Source organism: Mauremys reevesii, linkage group 1 (assembly GCF_016161935.1).
Source record: "Mauremys reevesii isolate NIE-2019 linkage group 1, ASM1616193v1, whole genome shotgun sequence".
Taxonomy (NCBI): domain Eukaryota; kingdom Metazoa; phylum Chordata; order Testudines; family Geoemydidae; genus Mauremys; species Mauremys reevesii.
Genome location: NC_052623.1, coordinates 126845325 through 126857488, shown reverse-complemented (window position 1 = coordinate 126857488; position 12164 = coordinate 126845325).

Here is a 12164-nt window from a genome sequence, read left to right as displayed (position 1 = left end):
TTAGCTACTCAGTGCCTCAGGCAGGTATCTCCTATAGTCGTTAAATACCGAGCACTCCAGTGTTCATTTGACAATAAATAAGAATAGAAGAGTTGCTTTTGCCAGGAATATTCAAGGAGACATCTTCATTGGAAAGCACTTACTGACTCTCTTCCCCATTCTTCTACCTTAGGTCCTAGTTGTTTCCCACTGAACACTGGCTCTTTAACCGTTAAAAAGCTTTGGACCAGCAACAGCTCAGAATGCAGCAGGCCAATCTGAAATTTCACTTTTCATGCAGTTTTTTTTCCCCTTTCTGTATGAGCCATCATATTTTATTGCAGCCAGGAGCAGCGCCAGAGTTTCTGGTGCCCTAGGCAGAATTCGGGGGGTGGCATTTTGTGCGCTCCCCACGGGGCGCGCGGGAGCTTCCGGTTCCACTCCCATCGCGCCGCCGAAGAAGGACCCTCCGCCGAAATGCCGCAGGCGACAGTGGCAGTCATTGAGCTGCTCAATTGCCTGCCGCTGTTTTCCGCGGCACGTTGGCAGAAGGTCCTTCTTCGGCAGTGCGACGGAAGCGGAACCGGAAGCTCCCATGCGCCCCGTGGGGAGTGCACAAAATGCCGCCCCCCGAATCCTGGCGCCCTAGGCGACTGCCTAGGGTCACCTAATGGAAGCACCGGCCCTGATTGCAGCTATTTGTAGCCACACACAGGTGGTTAGTTGTGATTAGTTTAGGGTGACCAGATGTCCTGATTTTATAGGGACAGTCCCAATTTTTGGTTCTTTTTCTTGTATAGGCTCCTATTACCACTCCCACCCCTGTCCCGATTTTTTACACTTGCTGTCTGGTCACCCTAGATTAGTTGCAAGCAGAGGTTCAGAGAGCTGGGCCCACTCCCTTCCTGCTCTTGCTGTGTGTGGACTTCAAGCTTAAAAACCCTTCCCTTTTGTGATCTTCACTATTCCTGATAAGCTGGAAACTGCCATTTGCACCAAAGCTTTGCACACGATGCTCTAAATGGAAATGGCCTCTGCCTCATTGCAAAAGCTTGTCGGAAACTGCAAGCAGAACTGCTGATGACATGTCAGCAGCAGGCCAATTACACCCACCTACAAAAAGGAAGTAAAGGAGTCACCTGGTGGAGAAGAAATATGGAGCTTTCTTTTCCTTTTTCCAAGGCAAAGACTGTATTTTACTTCCTCTCAGCCTCACATATTGGCAGAGTGTTCTCAGGAACTGTAACCAGACTTTAAGCTTAAGAATGCACAGAATTCCCTCTCCCTTTGGAGTGCATGCACATACACCACAAGACATTTTCCAAATCACAGCTGCTGAACCTGGTTTAAAATCAACACCGAGACAAACAGCAGAACACAGGCCACCGCCACCATCTGCATTAACAGTTTCCCTCTTGAAGCTGAATTCGCAAGAAGGCAACTTGCGAATCAAGAGGGTATGAAGAATTGCTTAGACAAATTCCGAAATGCCGTTGCATGTCTCCTCTGACCACTTCTATTTCAAATGACTTCTTTAAAAAACCCTAAGATCAGCTCAATAAAATCAACCCTACGTATAAACTATGCACTTACAGTAGAGCAGAATCTGGTCCTATCCACTTATTTGTCTGTTCACTCAATCACATGGGCCTTTACTGAGTATTTTATATAATTCTATCTGCATAGGTTCATAAGTGTGACATTGTCAGTGCTGGAGAGACAAGGTGGGTGAGGTAATATGTTTTATTGGACCAACTTCTGTTGGTGAGAGAGTTAGTCCAATAAAAGATATTACCTCACTCACCTTGTCTCTTTACTATCCTGGGACAGACACAGCTACAACTACATTATTAGGGCTATATTTTTTTTCCAGGGCAATATTTTAGAAGGGAAAAAAAGCATAGGACTTCAATGGTAAAAATATCATGAATTGCAAGCATCATTCTGTACTCAAAGGAATGGTTATTTTTCAATCATTAGTGTTTGTGCTGTGCTGGGAGTTTTCAACAGAGGATTTGCTATACAGGGGATGACCTTTGTAAACTGAATGTGACTCAGAAAATTAAAACTTTAGCCTGGGGAAAGCAGGGTTAGGGGTTAGGCTCCTTATGGACAACTTTAGGAAACGAAAGCCTTGATTGAAAGTTGACTGGTGTGGTCCTTTGTGTAGTCATCCCCTTTCAGAGGACGATGTAGCTCAGGCTTTAACTGAGCACCTCTCAGGTTTGTTCCACTATTTACCACAATGCATCCACCCACTCACTCAAACCTGAAATTATAAAATGGCAGAAGTCTTGTTTGTTTGTTTTGTTTTTAGATAAAATGAAAAACGTGGTGGTGGGGATTCCTGTGACAAAAGTATAGCCTTACATTTTGTAAATTCCAGTTGGGCTGCATCATTTCCCAGCGGTGAAAGCCTTAGCCAGAAATTGTGGCTACAAGCAGAGATTCATTTATTAAGGAGTGTTAGTCACGTAAGAGCCATTTGCCTTTGAAATGATGAGCACATTTTTTGGAGAGGTCTAGGACTATTAGACATATATCTATCTTTGCCGAACTAACCTAGAGTTGACTATACCAGCTGGAGGTGGTTAGCAGTCTGCTTAAGGAGGTTATCGATATCACACTTCTGTTGTATATAGTGGGGAATGTATGGCTCTTCCACTACATTCCATTCATTACAGTAAGTCTCAGCGGGATGTGCATTAACCAAGATAATACATTTCTAAAGCTGGAATTAAAAGAGAGACCTTAAAGTAAACTTTGTAAACAGTGCAAGAAGTCGTCTATAAGTCTGCTCTTATGTTAGAATTCATTTCCACGCATGTCGTTAGGGAGACGCGGAGCCAGGTCAGTTAATATAAAAAACAGCATTACTTTTGTTTGCCAAAAAATCTACAAATTCAGACTCAACATTTAAAAAAAAAAAAACTATTTTCAAATCTAGTAGTGAAAATACCGAAAGGAGCAAGAACATAATCAACAATTGAATTAGCTGGCCTATTGAGTAAGAAATATAGGGATGAATCCAATGGTCACTTACTCTAGGATGCTGACAGTTTTATTTCTAACCAATTTAAAGAAATTGTCCCAATTGGCCACTTTTTTGCATCTTGTGCAGTTATTTACACCTGGGTGTAAAATCACCACAGAGTCTGAAAGGTAGCATTTTATGACCATTCTGCACAGGTGTAAATGACTACCTGAGATGCAAGGCAGTGGGCAATTAGGGCCTGTAGAGAGATTCTGATATCAGCTACCCCAGTTTACATTAGAGTCTCTGCCTTCTGGAATCTCCTCTGTCTGACACTACTACAGAACTAGCTAGCAATATTTTCATTCTCACAGGTAATTCATGACTAGAACTTCGGGTTATTTTTTCCCACTGAAGTACAGTGGCCTCGGATGAAATGACGCTTACCAACTACTAGTGCAGGGAATAATATGGTATTTTAATATATTGAAATGCTGACTTTGGTACTATAGCAGTAGATTATACTGTCATCTAGTGGTAGCTAAATAAACTTGCATGCAAAAGTACTTGAGGTTTATCTAAAGCACTTAATACTGGCATCTACATGAGATTTTCTGCTGGTCGACCATCTAAAACAACTAAATAATCAAGAACACAAAGTATGTAATGAGTATACTACACTAGTAGAAAACATATATGTGCCTGATGAATCCCACTGACCTGAAAATTTGAAAATAAAATGTTCTCAAATATCCCCAAAACTACAGAATAGCTGCAGGCTCCTGACTTGGAGGATGCATAACCCTACCAAGTTTGTCCTACTTGCTGAATAAGGAAAATGTAAAAGCTGTGGGCCTAAATTCACAGAAAACCCAGAATCCTTGATTACAGGAGCAGTGAAGATGGAGGAAGCATATTGCATAACCTTTAGAATGGGCCATGCTGATGATATTTTTCCCAGCTTGATGGGGAGGGGGATGTGCATCTTATTAGCTGTTGGTTGACTGGAAGATCCATACAGCCCAAGATCAAGTCAGATATAGTAAAAGTGAGGCGGTACTAGGATTCTACTTCTGAATGCACTTTTCTAAAATACTGATCAATCAGCTTTGGGGAACATTGAACTAAAACATCAAGACATGAACTTTTTTTGTATTTTTCCCTATGTTCCTATAGCCAAATTCTGCCCTAAACATTGTGTAGCTATAACTGTGGTTCACGTAGAAAACATCTGCATAAAACGCACTGGGAATGAAAACAAATTATTTCTGTCTAACCTGATGCAAATTGGAGGTCTCTCAAAAAAGTTGCCGTTAGTTTTTGAAGAGGCAGATGGCTATATCGTTTTGTTATATTCTTTTCCACTCTATTCCTCATGCAGCCTAATATTTTGTTTTCTTTTCTTGGACTGCTATTGTGCAAAAATTACTTCTATGCATAAGTTAGCAAGAAAAAGGCCTTTAGGTTAGATTTTTCCTAGTGTCCTAGACCTGTATAAACCTGTATATCCAATTATCCATCCCCTGAGCCATCCTGTCCCCCTGTTCTCCTCCGGTTAATTGTTCTTTTTATGGCTGTGATAAATTTATTTTCTGACTTTCACTACTCACGAGTAGAGACAGCTTTCCCTAATTTATTTATACTTATATTTTTGTAATTTGCACAAATGAAATTGATCTACATACAGGAAGGAATTCTCAGTAGTCTAAATACATATTATCACAAAGAATGCATTTGTAAACGCATTAAAGAAACTTCATAACTAAAAAGCATTTTGATTGCAGCAGGCCATTTAATATGCATACTCTTTGCTAAAATTAAGCTATATTAGCTAATCATTGAAGAAATAAGAGAAACAATATCTCGGTGTGAATTAACATCGCTGGCTGTGGAAGATTGTTAATTTAGATCTGACACAGAGAGAATTACAAGCAAGAAACCACCAAATTAGGAATTAGCACATTCTGAAGTTTTATCATATTTCTTTTTACATAAATTGTTTTTCTATTGGTTAGAAAGATGGCAAAGAAAAATCATACATGGAGGAATTAAATATGATTCATCTGCCTGCAGTTATGCCTCAACTGTAGTTGAGCATATAAATAAATAAGGGAGAGTAAGAAAGAGATGAGGGAGCAATTATTTTAACTTACTGTTTCTAAATCTGTATTCCCTCTTAAGACCACTTACTATCCTTTGAAAGAAACTTTGCATGTGAGAATCCCAAAGCTCTTCATAAATTGTGTGAGTATATTGCCCCCATTTTACAGACAGGGCAACAGAGATTTCAGCCAACATTCTCCAAAAGTGATCATCAGTTCTAGGTGCCTAACTTGAGACAGCTAGCCTCTGATTATCAGTGGTGAAGCTCTCATTGAAGATAATGATGCCCAGGACCTCTGAAAATCAGGGCCCAGCCATCTCAAAATGAGCACCTAAAACAGAGGCCTTCACAATTAGCAGTCACTTTTATAAATTTAGGCCACTGTCCCTTGTCCAAGATCACACATCAATTCAATGGCAGAGTAGAGAATAAAATTCAAATCTCCTGATTCCCAATCCCTTACTTTAGCCAGCAGGCCATGTTAGCTTCATAGCCATGCCACAATCCATCAGACTGTCAATGCATTATGTCTAAACACATTGCTAAATAGATTCTAATTTCAAATACATCAGAGGAATAATTATTATATTTCCTTAGCTGTAGTCTGTTGTTCCTGCTGTCCAGTCTAATAACTAGTATTGCATTCTTTGGCTGTCTTTTTTATTCAGTTCTATATGTTTACATTTGTAACAAGATCTGGAGCTATTCTAACAAAAAACTCCAGGAGAACTACAGTTTGCTTGGGTCTTTAGCTGTAGCAAAAGAAAGAGTTGAAGCCTGACCATGGTCTGTTAGGACGCGCCAGTCTTCCAGGATAGAGAGGCTCTCAAACTGTAATTAGTGAAGGTAGAAAACATAAGGCTGGTACCTAATACTTTTCAGACCCTTGAGCAGACCACAGATCTCTCTCCACCACTAGGAGGTGGAAGCTAATGGAAAGCAGTTGCTGCACTTCACATGCACACCCTACTTCATTCCAAATGCTCTTGCTGATTGGAATTTGTCTCAGTTCAGCAGCCCAGTAAAGCAGCCATTTCTGGCTCCCTTTTACAAAACCAAGATGTACTTTAATCCCTCAGAATTCACAAAGAAAAGCTGTAGTTCTCCCATTGTTAGCAGCCATCAATAGATCACTACATCAATAATCTACTGTCAACGGATGAGCTGAGTGTTTTCAAGTGCAAGATAAATTAGAGAGAGAGGTTATTCAGATGTACCCATCAGGGGTGCTGAATATACCAAAATAATCTGTCCAGGACCTCATCTTCTGCTGATTTCTCTTCTTTCACAAGGTGAACTCTGGCTCTGACCCCCTTTTCTGATGCTCTAACACCTTCCCTGAGTTCCTCTGCTGCAGTTTGTGACAGCGCCTTCTCTCTGCTGCTTTGTGCAAACGACACTTGCTTAGTCCTTACTCTTCATATAAAATTCTTAATTACAAATATTACATTTTTTATTATCGCAATAGTGCCCATAGGCCTGAGCCAAGAGCACAATCCCATTGTGCTGGGTGCTGTGTATACATATAGTAAGAGAGCGTCCCTGCTCGACAGAGCTTACAGTCTATATAGATGAAGGGGAACCAGAGGCCCAGCAAGATGCCCAAGCTCACACAGCATGTGAGTGGCAGAGCTAGGGTTAGACCTCAGCTCTCCTGAGTCCAAGTTAAGTGACCTATGCATTAGACAACAGCACCACACACTTTTGGTTGCAAGGTCAGAGCGCTGCTGTTAATGCCACTGAAGCCCGATAGCAGTTATACTCCTTCCGTTCAGATGGCAAGTATCAGTCGCTCTTACCTGCCAGGGCGGTCAGTTTTAGCTTTTAAAAAAAAAAAAAGCCGTAGAGATTTTTAACAGCTCCCCTGTGAAGCTCCTTAAACATTTAAAGAAAACAAGTTTGCAGATTTCACATTATTAATAGAAAAAGATCCCCCAAGGAACAACAAGTGCTCATATTCTCAGGGGGTTGCCAAGAGTCAGGTGAGTGAGGGAGAATTTAGACCTAGATCCCTCTGGCTCCCCTGCTGCACAATGAGATTTTATTGTTATTTGGGAAAACCCCTCTGATTTGTGAAGAAAGATTTTGCTTATTTAACCAGACACGTAGCTGAGGAACAATATCGTCAGAATTCCAGCTTTATTTCTTTGCACAGAGGTGGAGATTTTGAAAGGAACACTGGGAATTTTGTCTGCTACTGCAATTATTTATTATTTTTTACTATGGCAGTACTGAAGGACCCAAACAGGATTGTGGCCCCATCGCGCTTGGTGCTGTACAAAGCACATAGTAACAGATAGTCCCAGTCCCAAAGACCTTAGAATCCAAATAGACAAGCCAGACAAAGGATTATTCTCCCTGCTTTACAGATGGGGAACTGGCACACAAAGAAATTAAGTGATTTGCTCAGACTTACACTGGAAGTCTGTGGCAGAGCCAGGAATTTGACCCAGATCTCCTGAGTCCCAATCCAGTGTCTTAACCACAAATCCTCTCTGTCTCCTCCTTCCTCTCTCTCTGTCTACATTATGGTGATTAACTAGATTTATCTAAATGGTAGAGTTCCATTCTAAGTGGCAATGTAAAAAAATGGATACACAAGACCAGATTTTTCTCTTTATTACACTAATATAAATCAGGAGTAACTCCAATGAAGTCAGTGGAGTCACAGTGGCATAAAACTGGTGTGCTTGAGCATGTGCTCTGGTAAATACAGAACAATCTGCAATTATACAATTTATCTAACAAAAAAACAAATCATTCTGTACAATACTGGAACACTTTTGTTATATGGAAATCACTAATAGCACAGATAAAATAGACACAGATAAAATGACACTGATCAGAGGATCCCAGCAGACTGGATTAAAAAGAAATTCATTATGTTATGTAATTCCATAATGTATATAGTGAGTCTCAAAATGAAGAAGAGTAAAACTTGTCTTGAGCACTATTTTAGATAATGCAGGAATAAAGACCAGCTCACCCCAAGGAATGCTGGTCATCAAATTATGATGTGTAGCTTCACTTCTTCTGGTCATTTAATCTGTGTCTACACTAGCATTAGTCTAAATTTTCCAATGTTGCATTTTTAAACTGTAAGCGCTTTGGGGCAGAGACTATCGTATATTCTATTTTTGTACATTGCCTTACACAATGGAGCCCTGATTCCTCATAGGGGTCACTAGGTGCTACAGGTGCATAAATGTAAATCAATATTACCAGTCATGTCATCAAGGCTCAGGTGTAGACAACATGGTGGCTAAAATGCCAGCTGCTGATCTACATTAGCACTCCCACCAGCTCTTACACAGATGGAGCTGGCTTTAAAAGGATTATGCAGCAATTGTCTAGGGCAGTGCTCTTCACTATTTTTGAAGTGAGGGCCACTTTGGCAAAAAACCTTCAATGTGAGAGCCACATCAACTACTAAATTAACACATTGCTTACTACTCCTTAATGATGTAATGTTACAGAGCCACTCGTGTAATTAAAAGAAAGTCTACTTGTACAATAAAACAATACTCCTTTTATAAAATAATAACCCGGAAAATATACAAAATTAAACAAACAGGCTTCAAACATGTTTCATTCAGCACAAAGATATACTCATCAGCCTACTTTTCTTGAAACTTTCAGTTTTCATCTTCCAAAACCTGTACCTTTCTCTTTTTTTTTTTTTTTTTGGTTGGCTCTGGGAGGGAGCTCAAGGCTCGGGCAGGGGCTTGAGGTGCAGGAGGAAGCATGGGGAGCTGGCCCCAGGAGGCTGCAGGTTGGGTGGTGGAAGAGAAATGCTGGTCCAGCATAGCTGAGCCCAGGGCCGCCCAGAGGGGTGGGCAAGAGGGGCAATTTGCCCCAGGCCCGCGCGCGCCAGGGCCCCCCCGATGTTTTTTTGGGGCCCCTGCGGTTTTCTTGAGCTCTCCCCATGGCAGCCCGCAGGGTCCACCGGACCCGGGACCGGTGGACCTGCCGCAGGCGACCGGCGCGCGGCGGGGGCGGCTCGTCCGGCTGCGCTGCTGCTCCCCTCGCGCCCGGGCAGACTGCGCGGCGCTGCTGCACGGACGCGGGGCCGCCGCCACTCCCGGGCCGCCGACGCCCGCGGTCAGGAGCCCCAGCCAAACTCAGCCCCCCCCAGGCGCGGCAGTCTTTCGGAGCCGCCCGCGGGGGGCCCCCGCTCCCCCGACCCCGGCCCCGGCCCGGGCCTCCCCTGGGGCTGGGGCTGAGCCTGCTGTACTTATGCTACTCCTGGTCTTAATGCTGCAGAGCTATTCAGAACCTTCCCACTGAAGGGAGCAGCACTTATTTTGGGCAGCCTCAGCCCCATGCCGCTCCCAGAAGAGGCCAACGCATGCCTAAGGCCTGTGGGGGGGCATGTGGCTCTGCGCGCTGACCCTCTCTGCAGGCACCACCCCCGCAACTCCTATTGGCCACAGTTCCCCGTTCCCGGCCAATGAGAGCTGCAGGGGCAGTGCTTGAGGGCAAGAGCAGTGCACAGAGACCTCTGCTCTCCCCCAGGGGCATGCTGGCTGCTTCCAGGAGTGGTGTGGGGCCAGGGCAGGCAGGGAGCCTTAGCAGCAGGCCCGTTGCACTGCTGGAGATCGCCGGAGATTGCGATTGACAGGGAGCCGCACTGAGGGTTGATGGGAGCTGCCACTGGCTCGCGGGCCTTGCAATGAAGAACACTGGTCTAGGGCCTGAGAACATCCCTTCTATTTGTGAATGCAATTTGAATGTTGAAGTAGTTTCATTTAAAAAAAAAACCACTACCACCAGTATACAGCACTATTTATTTGCTCCACGAATCTCTTGGAAATAAAGGTACTGGTTATGCTGGAAAGTGCAGAATTTACAGAAGATCACATCCTCTCCAGCAATGCCCCTAACCCAATAGGTAGACAAATTCCTATATGCCCAAATTGTTTATAGGAACAGTTTGTATTCTACAACAGGAATACTGTAGTGTGCCCAAATCATTTACAAATATGAAACAAAGACCTATCTATGGTACTTATATGGCCCCCATCACTGTACTATCTGAGATTTACTGTGACGGGAGATGAGGAATTCGTACTATCCCCATTTTATTGTTTAGGATCTGGGCCTAAATGACTTGCTGAATGTCACAAAGGAAGTCTGTGGCAGAGCAGGAAATCAAATCCAGGTCTCCCAAATCCCAGGATTATGGCCTAAGCACTGGGCCTTCCTTTCTCTCTTATGCAGCATCAAGGTGTTAATGGAGGATATACTGAAAACAGTCTATATATGATGTGATATTCTTGTGTGCAGATGTACCATCAGCATACTGTAGTTTGTGGTTACATTGATATGGCCCTGCACCACTGTTATACGACAGAGTCTCGTCATACTACTTCAATTTTTTCAGAAATTGAACTGTACAAGGGAGCTATTGATCTTAAAGGCAAATGCATTTAATTAGTAGATCATGACATCTGAAGGGTAGTACACTACCGAAACTCAACTTTTTTCTCTAGTGGACAGATCCCCTGCAGAGAGATAAAGTGACTTCCTCTCTGGGTTTTTGTTCTAATAAGTTTCCAGACTTTAGCTGACTTTGTATGAAGGCTGCTTCTCAGCAAGTTGGAAACTCCGAACTAAAGATGGGTCTGAGCTGTGAAGATCAGGATCTGAATTTTTCCCAGGTTCTGGAGTGTTCACATTTGCATTTGTAGTTCAGGGCCCAAACTGCAGAGTTTGGATCTGAACTTTCCTAATGTTGGGAGGTTCCAGTTCAGGTCTACTTTAAGGAAAATGCACCTTTCCCAGCTACCCAGTCAGGGCTGGCTCCAGCTTTTTTGCCACCCCAAGTGGCAAAGAAAAAAAAAGGGAAAAATAAAAAGAAAAACCCGATTGAGCTGCCGCCGAAGAAGAAGGGGAGTGAAGGACCCGCCGCAGAATTGCCACCGAAGACCCGGACATGCCACCCCATCACAGACGGAGTGCCGCCCCTTTCTATTGGCTGCCCCAGGCACCTGCTTCCTTCGCTGGTGCCTGGAGCCAGCCCTGTACACAGTTCCCGACTACACAGTTCCCAGTCATAGGAGAGACAGACTTTCCTGCAGAATAGCTCATCAGATTATGCATTACAAATAAATTTTCTGATAAACGGAGCATCTCTCCTGGTTCATGACCCGATCCTGAGTTCTTCTAATTTCTTTGTTATTCATAAGTAGTCTCCAAATAGTTTGGACAAATAATGTTCAGCCTGTGGGTTTCTCATGGCTGGTTCCCTTTGAATACTTGTTACTTCTTATTTAGGATGTGTGATTGCTCACTTACATCAAATTGTATTGTTCCCTCCCCTTGAGAGGATGACTAAAACTATATATAAAGGGATAAAAAATACAAACAGCAAATAATGAATTACACACACTCTGTTTTGCATTAATAGCCTGTTCATTTGTACATATGAAGCATTTCCCAAACATGCATGTTAATATAAACGTGGGAGGTTGACAAATAACAAACAATAAATGCAGAGAGACACAATCATGGTAAAAACAAACAGCAGTTCTGAAGACTACTGAATATTTGCAGTATTCAAGCAGCTTTATTCTAAAGTGCAAGGTATTTATCTCATACTTTAGGTAGAGGCCACAATACAGGAAAGCATCCTTATTCAAGAACAATGCTTCAGCACCTGTTTAAGTGCTTTCCTGAATCAGGGTACGTCCATACTACTCGCTCGGGTCAGCGGGTAGCGATCGACTTCTCAGAGTTCGATATATCGTGTCTCATCTAGACGCGATATATCGAACTCCGAACACGCTCCCGTCGACTCCGGAACTCCACCACCGAGAACGGCGGTGGCAGAGTCAACGGGGGAGCCGCGGACTTCGATCCCGCGCTGTGAGGACGGGTAAGTACTTCGAACTAAGGTATTTCGAGTTCAGCTATGCTATTCGCGTAGCTGAACTTGCGTACCTTAGTTCGAAACCCCCCCCCCCCCGCCCCCCTAGTGTAGACCAGGCCTCAGGGGCAAAGACTGCAGAGTTTAGCATTCAGGAATAAGGAAATGCAAACGATAAGGTATCATGCACTGGGTGGGGAGGAGGATAGGCACTATCAGAATACAAATAATGAACAATA